Source organism: Neopsephotus bourkii, unplaced genomic scaffold, assembly GCF_033783945.1.
Source record: "Neopsephotus bourkii isolate Nb327-2 ecotype Australia unplaced genomic scaffold, CSIRO-AGI_Nbou_v1 NB_1016, whole genome shotgun sequence".
Lineage (NCBI taxonomy): Eukaryota > Metazoa > Chordata > Aves > Psittaciformes > Psittacidae > Neopsephotus > Neopsephotus bourkii.
This window is the reverse complement of record NW_026901505.1, coordinates 1,896,809-1,915,782: the sequence shown is the minus strand read 5'-3', so window position 1 is coordinate 1,915,782 and position 18,974 is coordinate 1,896,809. Positions and strand designations below refer to the sequence as shown.

The 18,974-nt window shown below is 40.7% G+C and overlaps 1 long non-coding RNA gene across 1 annotated transcript; it reads right to left on the bottom strand.

Moving 5' to 3' along the window:
* Positions 1 to 390: 390 nt before the first annotated feature.
* LOC133215942 (uncharacterized) lies at positions 391 to 18,701 on the bottom strand. Its single transcript, XR_009726522.1, has 3 exons — positions 18,628 to 18,701; positions 17,607 to 17,714; positions 391 to 537 (listed from the first exon to the last, which is right to left on the bottom strand). It is a non-coding gene; the product is annotated as an uncharacterized LOC133215942 (long non-coding RNA).
* Between the last annotated feature and the right edge of the window lie 273 nt (positions 18,702 to 18,974).

The window sequence follows — 18,974 nt, the reverse complement described above, 5'->3', positions numbered from 1 at the left end:
TGTGCTTTCTCTGGATGGTTCCAGCCCGATTTATACAAGGTGAATTTGACCTTCAAGAGGCAGAACATCTGGGAATGACAATTAAAGCCATCTGCACCCAAGGCAAGCAGGTTGCTCGCTATCCACTCTGTTCTGTCGCCTTCAGAACACAGAGGAGGGGGGGTAATCTCAAGACAGCCATCCCTTTTTTATTGACTGTCTCCTGTGCTTTTAGAGATGTGAAAATACACAGAGCCTGGCTGCACTCCCTCCCAGGGAGGCTCACCAAGGATGGCATGAATACTCCAGCAGTGCACTTGAGTATTTGTGATTCAGGTCCTATGGGGATAATGTTACCCAGACCCAGGTTTTCTTTCAGATTTAAGCTAGCCTCTATACATCTCACCTGTCATGACGTGGCCTGTCTGAATTTAAGCATCTCCTTTATGTGGCTGAGTGGCTTGTGCATTTTTTTTACTGGCCATCAGAGTCCAACAGGAGTCAAAGGAAAGGTCATCAAACCCTCTGATCCTGGAGGTATTGCTTTAAGATTGAGCTCTATTTAGGAAGAATTAAGATGTTGAAGCTAGTTTGAAACACTGGTAAAAATCCAAACCATCATTCTTTGAAGGATTTCAGTGCAACTGAATGTTCCCTAGAGCTTGTAAATCTTCAGATGTTTGCTGCAATAGGGTAACTTATAAACCCCTAAAACTCAGTTTCGATTTTGTTGTTGTTGTTTAACTCAAATATTCTTAAGGTCCATCATGCTGGTTACCACTATTCCATTCTTTTAACTTTTACTCTTCTGCTTGCCTGTACAATCTGATTTCTCATTTCATACTTCGCTGGTGAGCTCTTTAGGACAGGATGGTTTAGCTAGCAGAGTGGAATTTTGGTATCTGGCCTGAGATGCTAAAGCAATGCACGTGACAGAGTACTTAAGGCACTGTGTCATGTAGATATTTGCACAGAAGGATCGTATTCACTTTTGGACACGCAGTATAGTGTTAATGACTCATTTGGATAGCCAGACCCAGTTGGAATTTCAAAAGCAAAGGAAAAATACAAAGCCAAAGGATGGGGAAAAAACCCAACTAACCCAGAACTGGAAACTTTTCTGTGGTATTTGGAGTATTATTATTTTCATTTTCTCTTTGTATCATTTTTTTCAGCCTACTTAAGAGCTCCCTGTGTGCCACCTATCGGCCCAAGCCATGCTCAGTTCTTCTTCAGACAAAAAACAGTGGTGGAAGAGTTGTGCAGGGCCAGAAAACAGGAGGTGGGAGGCCAGAGATCGGGTACAGCACAGCTGGCCAGAAAACAGGGAAAGGAAGTGTATTTTTCTAGGGATATGGAGCCAACTACAGCCCAAAAGGCAGTCACACCCCCTGTTTCAAACTACGGGTGTGACTCAGATAAACCAGCAACATGAAATTACACCAGCAGAAAGATATTTCAGAAAATATTCCACACCATGGATGACATATTCAATTATTGTGCCTTTGGAGGTTTAACCCTGCCTTCTTTGAGTGAGAAACCAGACACTTGGAGAATTAACCGAGATATATTGACAGGTCTAGGTTCCACAACAATTCCCCTTGTATATGCCCCATAAACACGTTTTTTTCCAGTGTCAGTCATACATTCATTTTCTACCACAATAATTCTTTGCTAAGATCCCATTCCCATAATGGGAAGAGGAAAAAAAAATGAGTGACACCTCAAACAATATTTGATAGTCTAACAACAATTTTTAACTTCAAAGACTATCTACATAAAAGTTGAAGACTTTTGCTACAAACCCAAGCCACTGGGAAATCATTTTCCATCTGACATCAATTCCCCAGCTACCAGAATGAAGGCTTTAACTAAAAGTGTAACTTTTACTAGAGGTTCTTTAACATTCTAATCTATGCTGTGTGAAAGTATGCGCATAGCCAGGTTATATTGTGTCAGCATTCAAAAATGGGGTGCAAAAGAGACTCCCACAAATCAAGGAGAGGGATGGCCTTCATGGCCAGCTGGTAAGCACTCATTTACATGACTGAGTTACAGTGGTTGAACAGATAGGAGATAGGAATATTTGACTGATTAAACCCAGATATTTATGAATATAAAGAAACAAGAGGTACAAGCACGAACATTCCCAACCCCCAAAATTATTGTCCTAAAGGAAGGGAATAAATTTTTCAGAGCTGAATCATTACATCAAATCACTCCTAATGTACTGAACCACTGGAGGAATCAATGGATGCAGGTCTACAAATCATGTATTCAAGACTTGATGCTGGCAAGCAAAGATCTGTAAGGTTTGATGATGGGCCATTTTCCCTTCCCAGAAACACTGGCTAAACCCCACAAAGTCTTCTGCAACAGTCCTGTTTTTTAAACCCTGCTTTCATTTCTAGCTGAAGAGGAGACTGCATGTCTAAGACATCAAGCTGTGACCTTGCGCTGTATTAAATGGGTGAGCATGTTAAAAGGCTTGTAAACGTACCTGGACCTTTTTTTCTCACCATCTGTTTCATACTTGATATCTTGATAGATAGTTCAGCTTATTACCCACCACTAACGTCATCTCTTTGCTGAAGCCTTGTTATTTGAAATATGGGGTCTCTCCTTTGTATAGCTGTGACTAAGTACATTGGAACTAACTTAAATTTGTTTTAAATACATTAAATTGGTAACATGCAGTGTAACTGCATACCAGTTCTAAGTTACATAGTAAAAGCTTAAATGATTAAACCAATTTAATGTATGAACCAGGCACTCTATATGGCAGAGAACAGGTTTTCCAGTGAAATGTTCGCCTGGTAGTTAGCATTGTGCAGAGGTATGCAGATGCTTTTGCCAGGAGAAAGTGAAATAATTGATGCAGCTGAAAATGACCTTGATCTTAAAGTCATTACCTCATTCCTTGAAATATCTGAAAATACAATGACAGAAGCAAGGGCCTGAGTGACTACTGTGACTTTTAGTTTGTCCTGAGTATCAGTGTAACATGGGTACATGGCAGCAATAAATCATTTTCCTGGAACACACGACTGTAAAAAGTGGGGGTCATGTTTCCAAGCTGGCTTTTCTTTTTTCTTTTTTTCGTGTCTGTTGGTTCCGTGTCTCTGCAGACTTTGCATGACGTCCTCCTGTCTGCCTACATCTATTTTATAGATTAATGGTACCTGTAACTACTCAGCCGAAAGGTAAAATAATAGCAAGGGTGATGAAACCACATGCTCCATGACATAGGAGGTTGACTCATGGGGTCAGGAATGAGTTCCTGCCTTTCACTACTGGCAGAGTCTTGTATTGCTACCAAAGCACTATGCATGGCAAAGCAGTGGCAACACACACCTGAAGAAGCACAGAAGTCCGAAAGGTCCACTGTGTTTGTCTGCTTCTCAGGGAGAAGGGTAGATTTCCCCAGGCTACCATGGGACTGGTTATACCACACCAGAGCAGGTCTCTGGGGCTCTTCATGCCAAACTGATCCAGAGCCCAGCAAAGACAAAGAAAACCTTTCTGATTACCAGATTTTGATCTGGGTTGGCAAGGTCACTTGTACCTGTTGGAGATGCATGAAAGGAGGGGCTGGCAGGACTAGACTGTCTCCTACAGCTCTCAACAGGAGTAAGGCCACCCTTTCTAAGGGGACAAGTAAGTTTTTGCAGCGTCTGGCCTTGCCTGGGATACCAAGAATGGCAGCTTTTGCTTTATTGGTGTTACAAAACAACAGTTTCCCACCCAAAATGTGGGGTCATGGTCATGCCAACAAACCATATTAGTTAAAAGACTTTCTACCTTTTCTCTTGAATAAGAGCATGCACAGAGGATTTCAGAATACACGAACCCAAAGAAAGGAGGGGAAGCATTTTGAATGTAGCAAACTAAAATTTGTGCAACAAACATAACTGCAACCAAATACCACATACCAACTGTTAAAAGACTTGATTCAGGCAGCAAAATGTCACACAAGCAGTTTTGATGCAGCCAGCTGTCACAGACAAAGCACTCTACATCTAAAGGTGACAGGTTATGGGAGGAGCTCATGGCTCAGGAAGAACTTGAGAATTACACTGATGACTTTACCTTTGAGAGGAGCTTCTACAGAAACAGTGCAAGAACCAGAGCTGAAATTGTGTAATAAACACACATGCTGTGGTCTTAAGGAGTGGAAGCTGGGAAGCTCCAGTGGTATTGGTGGAACTGGTGGAATTTCTTCACCTGCAAGACAGCCCATGGTTCTGGGAAACAATGTGCTCTATTGGCACATTGTAGTTTTCTCTTTTCATCCCTGACCTTTCCATGTCTTCCGTTTCTGTGGTCTATCAGAGCTAGCACTGAGAAGGAAGGTATCTGCAACAGTAGAAATGTAAAGTTTTGAGAGCTGTCATTCTCCACTGATACAGAAAAGTATTTTCCTAAATTTAATCATTAAACACACATCAAGGTGTTAGAAACGTGTGTTACAAAAGGTGGTGTTGGCAGGATACCTATATCCTGTACATTCCATGCAGCCAAACTTGATTTCTCTTAAACCCTGCCTGGATTCATTTTCATTTAATTTTATGTAAACAACATCTCTAACAGTGGCAGCAGGACCTCACCAAATAACCAGAGGTTGTTTCCCAAACCAAACACAGTCCAGATCTTTCAGCTCAAACTGAGGATTGAGGGCAAATCTGGATTTACTCACAGAGTTCAATTTGGAATCCAATTTTATAATCAATTCTTCATTGTTTAAATCAATGCTGCTGATATAATGCATCAGAGAACCTATCCCCTTGACAGAGGATTTCTAAAAGCTGTATTTTATGGCTATGTCATCACCAGGCATTTGTGGATTTAAAACATTTGTGAAATAGGATTTTCTGGTAAAATCTTGTGTGGTCCATTAGGCATACAATACATAGCAGAGCAAATACTTGATTATGCTTGTGCACTTTTCTCTGTTTCTGGTAATATTCCAAATGAATGCAGCTTTGCCACATGGTTATCTGTTCCTAAGATACCTTCTGAAGTGTGTAACTTTACTCTTCTTCCTTGCAGTTGACAAGTTACCTGGAACCACATTAGCTTAGAGCTGCCCCCTGCAGATATTTTGTATTTGCCCATGATACTACTGAGCAAATTTTCCAGGAATTCCATTCAAAAGCCTTAAACATACTGCATATACGTATGCTTTTTCAGCACTGCCGTATGTATATTTTGTTTGCTTGTGTGCTGTATACAAAGCACATGTGGAATTTGTAAGCATAACAAACAGAATCATTAACTGAAAAATTAATCATGCTCATGCAAATTGTGTGAACTTGCACTGTAAGTTTTACTAGAACTCAGCACACTGTCTTCAGTGTTTAATACTCCTCTTGAAATCTCATGAACCCAACATTCAAGTATGAGAATCCAACAGTTCTTAGCTGGCACAAAAACATCATTTTCCAAAAAAATATGAATAAATAAAATGAGGAAGTTCAAAGTACATGCATAAAGTGATATATACACCCTTGCAGAGCATGCTACATTACAAGGCAGAGCTCCTTAGCATATGGCATTGTACCCAAAACAATATTCTACAGGGCATCAACTACAATATATATAGCTTCATGTAAAAAAACACACCAAACAACACTTTTTAAGAGATATACTAGAAAAATAACAGTAACACTCCACAGACAGAAATGCCTCAACTTCTGGACTGAGTCTCCCAAATTTTTTTTCCCAAGCTGACCTAGACATTGCCTCACGGATTTGCCACATTCTTTCTTAGCAAACTTTTTACCTGCCCAATATATTGGACAATACAGTGTCTTGAGGGTTGGGAATGAAAACAAAACATTGGGCCGCCTAATGCAGTTTCTCAGGACACATGGAAGTCCATATTTGAAGCATCTAATAAGTCTACCAAAAGCCAACCCATAAGTATTGGCTCATCACAAAATTCAGATCTCCAGGACCAAAAAGACCAGAAGCTTAGCATGGCATAAGAATGGAGCAGGAGACAAACCAAGTACTACCAATGTAAAGGAAGTGTTCTACACAGAACACCAGCTTGTACTGCCGTTTTCACAAATGTAAATGTATTCACCATTATCTAGTCTTAAATGTACATCACACTGTCTTCAGATATTGTATTCCATCCTAAGAACTTCAACAGAACACTAAAAACCATCTTTTCTTAACATCTATCATACAAACACATATGGTAGCTCCTAAAGCACAGAAGAAAGCATAGAGCAATTCAGCACAAGAAACAAATATAAATAATGTAGTCTCTGGAAATTATGGGCCTGAAAAAAGGAAACAAGATTCCAACTTTCAAAGTAAAATTCATTCTAACACAGTCACTGGGATAAATGGGAAAATACTAACCTAAGCATTCTCAAAATTCAAAATGAAGATTTGTCTTTAAAATAATGTTTTTGATTGCTTTTTCTTAGTTTTTCCCATAAAATAACAAATGTAATAAAACACAGTCCCTTACCCACACCAAAATAATTCTTGGCTGAGCTCTGGGTTTGGTGCAAATATTTCTCTGTTGAGACAGCTTGTTCATGTCCTCGTCAGAGTTTTGGAACCATTTTCTGGCTTTACTACACATTCACTGTCTCACCATCAGTAAATCACAATCTGTACACCACAAATTAACATCTGTAAAATTGGGAAAGTCATTCCTATTTTAAAAAGTTGTGAAATTCAGTGAGTTAAACCACTAATTATTTTGCTTAAAGTTATTGGAATTAAAGTTGTTTACAGCACATGTGATTTTTGTAATCAGTAGTAGGTCTCAACTACTGAGTAATCATCTCAAGCATTGTTAGCCCAATCTGAGCTAAGCAAAGTAAATGTAGCAGAGAGAAGATTCTAGCAGGTTCCTATGGGAATGGAAAGATTTTGCATTCAAAAGGAAGGACGTCCAAATCCTCATTTGCCCTTACTCCATAACAAACTCCACCCAGGTTCCACATCGTCCAAAGGACACCCTGCCCATATCATGCAACCATCTAGTAAAAGATTATACCGTAACTCTGACAATGTAAAGACAGACAAAAGTTTAAAACTAACTTCAGAATTACCTGGATTTACTGACACTGATAGGTTTAAATCCCCAGGGGATAGGTTGTATCATTAACAGAGAAGGTGAGAAAGGTAAAACAGAGACAATTACTCAGTACTTCATAATAACATGAACTAGAATTCCCTGAAGCACCTGTGTTTGCTTCATGTAACTCATAGGTCAGTGCTTGGGATCGAAAGATACACATATTTTCTTCTGCTCTCTTTGGAAAATTCTGTGTTACTGTAGACACATAGTAGGAAGCAGTCACTGGCCACCCTGAGCACTGCTACAGCAGGCCCTTGAGCATGAAGTCAGGGTGCCCCTGACACACAGTCTCATCAGAACTGGGAAATCCACCCAGAACCTGTCTGTTACCTCCAAACAAATTCAGTTTCCTAATGTGAACAGAAGGCTCATCAGAAGTCAGAGACCTAAAGCATATAAATTACCTCAAAGAGACTTATCTCTGTAGGATGTCACTATGATTAACAAATAAGGATAAACTCCTCTGTGGGCAATTTTTAGAGCAGGGCTCTTACTGAGGTGTTCTGAATGATCTTGGGGAGCTCTTCTCTATCATTTGTAGGGAGAGCAGTATCATGACACACAGCATAACCTGGGATCCTCTTAAAAAGAAACCAACAAAAACATCAAACCAAACCTGCTTGATTTTCATGCTGATGGCCCCTGGGTATTTGTGGAACAGGGTGGGTTGAGGGGCAGTCTTGTGATGACTGCAGGTTCCTTACCAAGCCCAGTTGAGTCATAATCTTCAATGAGGATAAAAAGCCTTTTTCCTTTTAGTCTGCAGACATGTGCAGGTCCTGGCATCTATGCAGGCTCACAATAGATGACCTACCTTATTCATGCTGCAAAAGATCTGGAACCTGACACTTCTCTTGGGCACTCAGTCCTAACCGGCTGGATTTGTCTCTGACACTCTTCTTTCAAGACAAGTGCCAGCAGGTGATGAACTTTGTATTCTTTCACTCCTGCAGCATCAGAAGCTGGATCTCTGTTTCTTCAGAATTTATGAATGGTAAATGTCAAGCCCTTTGTTTTTTTCAGACCTATACTTCTGGTGTCAGAAAATAAAGGAAAGAGGAACAATACTTTTCTTTCCTCCATCCTTTATTTTGCAAGTTTTTACACTGAAGAAAGAGAGCTGCATTTATTGGTGTACAGTAAGCAAAAATAATAATATGCAGCAGGGAAGACACCAACATATCATGGTGACATCCTCCTATAGCCTTGCCCACTGAGCTGTGTGCATTGGTGCACCTGACAATTACATGTGTGATAATGTAACAGCACACCTTGCAGGGATTGATTGTATTAAATGACTATTGCTAACTTTTACTGTGATTTTAGTGTTTTGGTTAATTAGTTCCACCTCATGAGGCAAAGGTCTCATAATTATACTTTACAGGATGTTCATTAGCTGAGCAGATTGCTTTCTCAGTTCAGGGCATCTCTAGCAAGGGCTCTGCGGTCATTGTATAAAGATTACAGCAATGGAAGGGATGGTGACAATTGTACTGTAAACCTGCCCCCTCAGTGAACTAAGAGTTCACACTGGTCTAACATGACTGGACAAAGCTAAGATTTAGACCAGTCTTGGCTAAAGCAAAGCAAATTATTTAACATAAATGGTTTTTCCCTCATGCGTTTTTCTGAATCATTCACATCTTGTCTGTGGATTGACTCTGATAACTTCATGCGTACATATTTCAACTAGAGCAGCCTGTGAACCATTTACATTGACTCTGCTTTTGTCGACTCTGCCTTTGATTACTAACACAGTCCCAGATGAAGTGCACTCAACTCCAAAGACACACCTACTGCTCAGTCATTTCAAAGTCTAAGGAAAAACCCAAACCTGATCATCACAGGCTTTCAACAGAGCATAAGCACATCCTTAAAGACTTGACTGATTCTGGATCACCTCATTACTGAAGTTATACAGTACAGGGTTTTCCTTCCCTTGTGAATTACTCACAGTGTGAACTACTGCATGTGAGCACCAGTATGCCAGAGCTGTATCTCACCTCCCTTTGGGGACCCCAAGCTCTACCCTCCTACAGACCAGTCAGGACAAAAGCCAGCCCAAAACACCAACTCTCTTGTCATGCAACAAGCATCTCTTTTGTTCTCCCATCAGCTGTGAACCAAACACAAAACCACCTCATTTGCACGAAGCTTGTTGGAAGAACAGCAAGAAAGGAACAGCACTTTGATCAGATCACTTGTTCTTTTGAACTAACACTTCTCTGGCATACCTACTGCTGCTCAAAGCAGTTGTCATGTAGTCATTTTGTAAGCAATTTCTTTTTTAAACTAAGAGGCTGAAGACATCATAACTGACCATAGCCAACATAGTTTGTAATTTTCCTGGAGACAATCATACACCACTATCCCTAGATGAGGGCACCATGATAGTAGAAATGGTATCCCTTTTCCAAGCTCTCCTTAATACACCCTCCTAATAAAGAGTGATTCCTCAGGAAGTACTGTACCTATTACCCACATGTTAATACCAGCTTAGGTTTCATTATGACTAATGTCATTATAGCGAATTCCAAATGAATTATTCATGATTGGCTCCTTCTCTTAATGCTTTTGGCATTTGATGTGTTTTCCACATTGCCTACAAAATGTCTGTGGTAGGAAAATGCTCATAGGTGTCCTTGGCAGCTAGAGGCTGAAAATATAACTGTTTTGCTTTGTATCCAGTGAGGAAAGCTTAACATTTATTTTCAGGAGAGAAAGTATTTTGCTTCCCACAACCTGTCTCTTTAAGGTCAGTGTAAGATAGAATGGATGGAAGTCTGATGCACCTGTCTTGGTTCTTCAACTGGGATAGGTGGTCTTATGTAAAAATAAATAAAAAAAATACCATCTTTATTATTCTGCATCACAAACTGGGTTTTTGTGAAATGCCCACTGCCAAAGAAAACATCTCATGTTCCCTAACACCCACCCCCCCCCCAAAAAAAAAAAAAAAATATAATCCAGTACTCCTGAAAGTAACTTTATTTCTCTGGGTCCCAGACTAAAATTTCTGAAGCAAGGAAAAGAATCACATATTTCCTTATCTCTTTTTTCAGCCTATGGTTAGCTTTTTTAAATAAGGAAACCCTTGGGAGACAGATATGCTATGGGGTAAATGGAACCTGACTTTAGTTGGGACCTGAAGGACTCCATGTCACAGCATGGCCACTGGAGCAGAGATAATGACTACTGTCACCTGCTTTTAGGACAGCACACCATATTTTTCCACTTGTGGTTCACACACACTACTACTGAAGACTTACATCAAGAAGGTAGACATTTTCCAGCCTCATATACAACATTCTCCAGTTTTCTCTCCCCAAATGAGTGAGCTTACAGGAGCTAGCAGAGCCCAAGGTACTTGGCAGTTGGAGGCTCACAGATTCACAGATTTCTTATATCATAAAAGGATATGACAAAAGGATATTGGGTTTTATTTCCTTTTTTTTACTAGTCAAGCTGAAAAAAATTAACTTTATGTCTAACCTTTATGAAACCCCCTACTCCTTTCCATGTGCTTGAGGATGTGCCTTCTTTTGCTCCGCAGGGGGAACAGATATACACAAGAAAGCTTGGACTAGGTCATATCAAAGGCCCATCCAATACAGTATCCTGCCTTTGGAAATGGCTAGTAATGGGCATTTAGGAGAAAGCATATAAGAAATGATGCAAGTATGAAATTCTCCGTATCTTCTCCATTTCAAGCAATTTGTGGTTTAAGGACTTCCTGAGCTGTAGCCTACATCTGCGTCATCTCGTTTAATAGCCCTTTAGAGACTTTTGCTTCCATTCACTTGCTTAGTTGCTTCTTGAACTTCGGATATCTAAAACATCCTGTGGCAACAAGTTCCACAATTCAATTATGCATTGTGCGAAGAAGTAGATTCTGTTTGTTTACAGCCTGTTGCGCAATCATTTCATTTGGTACTGTTTAGTGTTATGAGAAATAGCTAACAACCATTCCCAACAATCATTTTTCCATATCACTGCTTATTTTAGACTGGCAATGGATAGACAATACTGGAAAGTACTGGAATTGTAAATTGCAAACAAATGTGCAAAGGTTTTCAAGAAAGATCAGACTTAGAGAAGTTGCTTTGCAAAGATAGACAAATATATAAGTGAATAATTAATATTTTCATACATATTGCTTAAAGCTATATAAATGTGAGAAAATGATGTTCTTTCATCATGTTTTCTGCTGTGACTGTGCCTTAGGAACACAGAAAAAACTTGCTCCAGTCTTCAATACTATTTTCATTGAAAACAAGTATCTTTATAATACAAGACATTTATATTGTACAAGTAGTTATATTTGAAATCATGTTAATTAAAGTGAAGTTTTCTTCCTAAGAGTTAAAACATTCTCAGTTGCTTAGCTGCTTTTCTGATCAAACACCATACTGAAGTATTCATACTATTCCCTTGCTGTAAGTATCACAGTAACGTTATCTAAATAAAAAGGCAACAGTGAAAAAGTTTAAGAGAGACCCACTGTATGATTACTAGCTGTCGGTTCTTGAGGTAAAATATCTAACTTACAAAAGCACTTTGGCATGTTTTTGGACAAGCCTTATCAATAGCTGTAATGAGAAATGACTAACAAAGGACTTTCTGTACAAACAGCAAATGAGATGCTTGCAGACAGAGGGGAATTTATTCTGAAGGAAAAAGAATGAAGCCTAGTGTTCTCATTCACTGGCCCTTCACCTAAAGTTGTTTTATTGTTGTTCGTGTATGTCTTAAGTACCATGCAGAACAGCATATGCTATTACAAAGATGTCTTATTTCATCTGACTTTTGTTCCCCACAGCCAAGCACCACTGTCATTATCAGATGGCAAAAGTAAACTAGCGATAAAATCCTAGCATTTATTTTCTTAAATAATCTCTAGAAAAGACGACTGGCTACATAAGTCAAAGCTGGAAACATAATATTGTCAGGACATGTTTAGTTTCCAAAACAGTAACTGTAGTAAATGAACACACAGGTATAAGTATTTTCATCTCTTAATTGTAAATTATACATGCAGAAATCTGGTTTTCACTTTTTAAAAGGTCTGCTTTAGACAAGGTTAGAAAAAGCAGTTAAGACTGATGTCAGAACTGGAGCAGCGATCACTGGGGAGTGACAGCTTGTTTATCTGGAAGTAACGAGACTGAACTCAACTCATTGCTGAGGGGCAATGTAACAGGCGTGGGTCTGCCTCAAGTCTGGGCAGTCTCAGTGCAGTCTCACCACCCCTTCCCACATCATAGCAAAGGCCCTTTGAAAATTCACCTCACATATTACAAAAGCACAGAAGAAATAATAAGTTGAGCATTTTGATGCAAAATGGACTAACACCCACTGAAAGATTCCCATAGTCTTCACCTGGAACTAAGGATCTGCTTTTTTATCACAGCAGTGGCACAGCTGAAGTTCCTGCATGGCCTTCAAAGCTATCTGTGCACTTAATAGCCAATACTGGACCAGCCTTGCTCCTGCTCTTTCCCTAAGACACTGGTAGAAATCCCCTCTGCCTCATGAAATGTTCAGTCTAGAGGACCTCATGCGATCTGCCCTCTCCCAGCAACTAAATAATTTTGGTGGTCTGCACAAAGGCAGTCATGGGAAATACTGATTAGTACTATAACATTATCACGTTGCTTCTTGCTTTCATTTCTGTGGGAAAAAGAAATAAGCAAGAACCAGCAAAGACCCTGCTAAATCCATACTCAAAGAGAGTTGTGAAACCTATTAGTAAGATAGCCCAGTACGCGTAAAGTTTCTGTCTACCCCACGAAATGTTATAAAACAAAGCAGAACACAAAAGAAAAAGGGAAAAAAAAATCAATAAAGAACAGTCCATGCTAAACAATCAGCCTGCAGGTGCTTGCAAGGTGCAAATTCAATATGAATAGTGGCACTTTTAGAAAACCAGCTATGACCGAGATGAAACCGAGCAGAACAGAAATTCAGAAGCAAGTGAGGGTACATTTTCAAAATATGTCAGGATTTATTCCATTCCTAAAAGAAGCAGACAGCTAATCCCCCCTGTTGGCAGGTGCATGATAGCAGGTGATTCCTTGCAACAGCCTCTATAACTACTCTCATTATATTATACTCCAGATGGGGATAGCGGTAAAGTGAAGAGAGGCAGAGGATGGGAAGCCCATTTGCCTAGCTTGCAGTGTAACTGATCATGCAAAAACAAAGGACTACTCAAACAGAATTTCTTGAGTGGAGATGACATACAGTGTTGGTTCAAGTGTCTCTGTAGACACCAGCTTCTGCAATGCATCTTCGGGAATTATGGGTATCTCATTTTGGGGAGGGGGTGAGGATGTATTTGAGCAATTACTTAGACTCAAGTAGGAAATGAGGTGAACTGGCTTCAGGATGGAAGGTGCATTTACTAAAGAGCTTATAATTAGGAGTTCAAAGTGTTGCTGTTTTATCTAAGTAACTACACCCTCCTCTCCCTTCAGAATTCAGTTTTCTACAAAAGAAGTTTCTAAGAAAAAAAGAAAAGCAGATTTGGGGGATTAAAATATTTAAATTTTGCTTCAATCAATTTCCAATTAGCTCCCACAAAATGCTAAGAAATTTAAGGGAAAATTTGTTTCAGATTAAGAAACAGGCTTTTTTTTCTTTCTTTTTTGTGTGTCAGTAAGTAGATTTTAACATTGTTGGGATTCCTCCGCCCTGTTTTCCCCCCCAAAACAAAATTGACTCATTTCCAAGAGGTGCAGCAGCACCGAGACATGCAGAACCCAGCAGCTGGTGGAATATGGTTTCTTCAACATTTCTCTAGCCAGCTGTCATCATCCACAGCAGGATGAGCTGGTCACATCTGCTGACCTCCTAAAACAGTGTGCCTGCTGTGAGTAATTCTGGGGTTTCCCACGCAGTGAATAATCCCTACAAAGTATCACCATCCCAAAGCCTGTTGTTACCACCTACCAACCTCAGAGGAGGAGCAGTACAGACTTAAGCTGTTTTGTATTTTCAAATAATGGAAAAACCCATCTATGCTAAACAGCAAAAACCCCCCATCTTCCACACTGACCCTGCAGAGCACTCTGTGCTGCATGCTCCTGAGTGCTGGATCCCTGGAGACTGGAAAATTCATCCTTATTTATTTATTTAAATTAAAAATCCTAGCTGTGACCTCAGAGGTGTGTGTTTATTATCAGCTCCAATGCACTTGTCACAGCTCTGGCTGGAAGGGAAGCCAGGGGAAGATTTTAAAATAATAATAATCCAAGAAATTTCTCCATTTCAAATGTCATTGGGGTTTGGTTTTGTTCTTTTTTTTTTCTTTTTTTTTTTTGTCCTAATTAGAATACAGTTTGTCTTTCAGGTTCCAAAGCTTTTGGATTAGTGGTTTTAAGCATGATGTCATTTTCCTGTCTATATGACCACAGCATAGCCTTTCTCTGAGTGTTTGGTAACAACAGAAAAATAACTGTGGAAACGTATATGCAGTTCTGCAGGATCCGAATTCCTGCCACACCATTACCAGTCACAGTTTAGGAGCAAGCAGGCAGGATCTCTACAAGGAGATGTGTCTGTTCATTCTGATCTTTTCCAGAAAGTGAGGCTTGGACAAAAGAACCCATCAAGTCCTACTCAGAGCCTTGCGCAGTTACCCGTTTCAACTACCCATGTTTTATGTGCATATGTAATGTGAGGATAGTTTGTCTTTTAAAACAAAACAGGCAGAAAAAGAAGTGATGGACCAGATTTATTCCACTTATAACTACATTATGTTATTTGAGAGCCAAATTTCATCCATATGTGAACTACAACCCTTCAGTGACTCAAATATGAGCAGTTTCTGGTTTGCTGTCTCCCTTTCTCCGGTGAATGCAGTTCTGTTCCATTAAAGGCCAAACAGGACCACTGCTATGTGGTATCTGTGCTAGTATTGCTGAAGTTTTCAGTGGCCTTGGTGATCTGAGGGAAATTATTCAGGACAGTTATAATTCAAAATATTTAAGGACATGTCTCATCCTTCAGCGTGTCACTATCGCCTTAGAGTCTTAGCATGGGAGAAGGGGTTGAACACCAAACTGGGATGAGAATACAAAGGGTAGCATGATCGTAAACAGGTAATTTGGCTACAACAGCAAGTCAGCAGCTGGTCAACCCTCTTGCAAACTGCATGTGGGTTTGGGTTTCCCCAGAAATGCATCTGGTTATTGATGGGTTTGCCAGTTGTGTTAGCAACTGCCTCAGTGGCAGTGCTTTTCTAGAAGTCTGGTTTTCTTAGGGAGAGATTTGAACGAGCCTTGTGCTTTTGGATCATCTACTGTCTCATATGTGCTCAATAAAAATCCAACCTTAGTAGTCTGCTGATCCTGAGCAGGTGACTTTGGAGCATAGAGTTTCTCTCTTGCAAGTTCAGAGCTGCACTGAAAAAGTTTCTTGGGGAGGGACCCTGCTATGCTGCAGCCTAATGGGTAAGCAAGTTATCTCCCCTTAGCTCCACTGAACACAGCACTTGATGGACACCAAGTGGGAAAACAGGCAGGCTAAGCCACCAGATACATGAAACCACCTATCGCTCTCTCCCCCTTCCTAGAAACCAAGGGACACATGAACACTGCATATACAGCAGTTCAGTTAGTATTTGAAAAGCATTCCAAAAAGCCATCTTGTTGTCCCTCCCGCAGGTTTCTATGCCAAACCCATTCAACAGTGGAGTGATAATAGTTGACAGGAATCAGTTTAGTTTGGCTGAAAAGGAGGCCACTTAAGGAAAAAATATGGTTTCAGAGGCCCACCCAAAAATGCAAAGGCTGGACTCTGCCTGAGAGCAAAACTTGGCCTCCTGTCTCCACTCCCACAAAAAATGCTTGTAAATGTTATGCTTTTCGGGTTGTATTTTTCCCCCCTGCATTAAAAACTGAATTAATTTAGGGCTTATAAAACCACGGGGCTGATAGCAACTGGCTAGAACCAGATGTTAGGAAGACTGTAGGATATCATACGAACAGATCGCGCACATATAACTGTTCAGAAGTATGTAGCTACATTACTTATTCTCAGTCAAGTAACAGATTGATTTCTGAAGCAATATAAAAATATTATGTCCAAATCTCAGGGCTTGGAAAGAAAAGGAGGTGGGAGAAAGGTAGAGGTGTGTGTAGGTATCCATATCTGTAGGTAGATAAATATGGGAGAAGAAATGTACTCCCTCTCGGGAGACTTTGCAGCTCCGTCCTTTCCTGCTGTCCCAACCAGCAGTGCATGGCAAGCCCAGCAGGGATAGATGTAACGCTCAGTTACATCTGTAACTGAGCACGTTGCTCAGCCTTTGGAGGAGAATGAGTGTCCCAGAGTGAGAGACAAGATGACCTCCTAAGATATCCAGCCCCACATTCTCCTGGTCTGGAGCCATATGGACTATTTTAGCCACCACCATTCAGATTACATACAGATCCAAACACTTTTGGGAAGATGTATACCAGAAATATGTGCCTGAAAAGCAGCATCCCTTTCAAAAAGGCATGGAAAGTAACTGGAGCAAACTGCCAGTAAGCCCTATGGAAAGACAAGCCCGTGTATTGGCTCCCTTAAAGGATTTGAACTGTTAGTTTTAAAGGCTTGAAGGGGTTTTTTTGAACAAAAACTGGATCAGTTTTATTGACTCAGAGTGAAATGTTTCTGGTAATATCTGTTGCTCTTTGAGATTTCTGTTAAAATACTTAAACAACCTAAAGTCTTCTTTGCTCCCCAGCTCCATTCAGTGCATCCCCACTTGGCTTTACACAAACACCAAAGCCTCCCAAAGCACAGTTTTGGCCTTTCAGGCTCCCCCTCACACCACAGCATTTAGCTACCAGCAGACCCTTCTACTGTGTTGGTGCTAATGAAGCCCTTCACAAAACCTTTCTCCACCACACAGCCTCCCTCACTGCCCACCAATATCCACCGATCACCACACAGCAACGTAAAACCTAACACAGCCACAACTCGGCTTCTTGTTTGAATCAAATTTACCTTCAATTTCCATTTCACAGACTTCGAGACTGGAAGAAAGCATTGCATCCCTCACTCGAGCTTTTGCACCCCACAGGGCCTGCACTGCACCCCATGGTATGCCACGAGCAATGAAATGTTCACTACTGCTGTGTTGTGATTGCAACAGGAGATTGAGTGCCAGAAACCCCTTAAGCCCCATTCAGGGCAAGCATTCATTGGGTGAGACCTCCTTAGGAGGACCTACCCCATGAGCTATACTGCATGCTACATCCTAGTGACCCTAGTAATATCATCCAAGAGACAATTCCTTCCCAGCTAGATCCAGCAACCACTGTAGTCTGTGAAGAGCCTCAAAGCTTCTGTTCCCATTATACAGCAGTAGTAGCACACCAACAGACACCCTCCCCAAGTGCCATCACTCCCTCCCTCCCTCAGGTCCATACTCCACACTTTTCATCACAGTTTTCATCTTTCTTTTCAGGCAATGCCCACACAGATCTCATGAGACTTCACCTAAATCCACTTTTATACACATACCACTTACCTTATTTATCTGCTTTATCCAAATAATGGGAAGACTGAGATCTACAAGCTTCTTAAGCCATCTACACGGCACAAACTGGGATCACAGGTTATAATCATTAGGTAGAGCCTGGGATAAGAGGAAACGGGAAGTTAACAGTGATATTGATGACTGTGGTGATGGGTGCAATTTTAAACCAGTGATTCAAACTTGGCCAGCAGAAAAGCTGCAATGTATTAAACTGTGAAGAGTTTACAAGAGGGGAACATCTAAAATACATCTCTGAGAAATTACTTCTTAAACCAGGCAAGCAAGAGCATCTTGGACAAAACCAGGAGAATATTGTTTCCACAGGAAACACTCTGTGGGTGTGTTATAAGCTGTTCTCTGGCCTGTCACCACATTATTTCTGTGCTTCTAGTATTTCTCTCTTTTTTCTCATACTCAAGCACTGTTCTATGATACAGCAGAAGTGCATTTGCAGCTAAAATTACCAAAGTGGTCCATTATGCTTTTTTAAGGTAGTAAAAAGACTGCAGTTTGTCACAGCTGTCTAGAATCTCAAACACCTAAAACGGGCAGAGCAGTGATCCCTTCTCCTTTCCACCTCCCCTGGTTGAATCTGTGCATGTGTGCAAACAGATTAAAGCTATGTACAAACAGCTCTTTTTATGTGCTCTCTGAAAAAAAAGAAACCAAAGTGTGCTTCAGTGAGGCAAGAGGTCACAGCATTCCTAAGCACTTATTTCAGAACAGCTCTGCTTCAGCCACAGCTTCCTGGCTTCCCACAGTGGCCACACCAGCTTTCCTATCTCACAAGGCAGAGAGAACACATGGAGTCATCTCGAGGAGGACTCTTGAGGTAAAAAGCATGTGCAGCAGGAAAGTTGCAAAGAGATGAGAGAGAAGCAGCAGACCCTCACAACAGAGCCAACCATTACAGGGCCAAGCTCAGAATCCCAGGAAGACCCAGTTTTATTGTGCTCTAAGTCAACCCTTTCCCTTGCATGGCTCCCAGATTCATCACATACCACTCCCTTACCTCTTCTGCAGGTCCCCCAGGGAAAAAGGAATTTAGCTATAACAACAACATATAATTCTCAAACACCAGCCATATGGCACCTAGGCAAAAGTAAAGCTTCAAAACCAACTCCCACCTCCCTCCTGCTCCTCCCAAAGCCCTTATAAGCTCAGGTCCCTTGCTCTGATTGGGTCCTTGTTGAATAAAGTGAAGAAGTCCAGCCCAGGCCCTACTTCAATTAATTATGTTAATTTTGTTTTCCCTTTGTCAGATGTGTTGAGGAATGCACAAATGGGGAACATCCTCAGCAATGGGGAGATTCATCCAGGGTGCTACTGGGTTGTTTTCATCTCGTCAGAAACCACCAA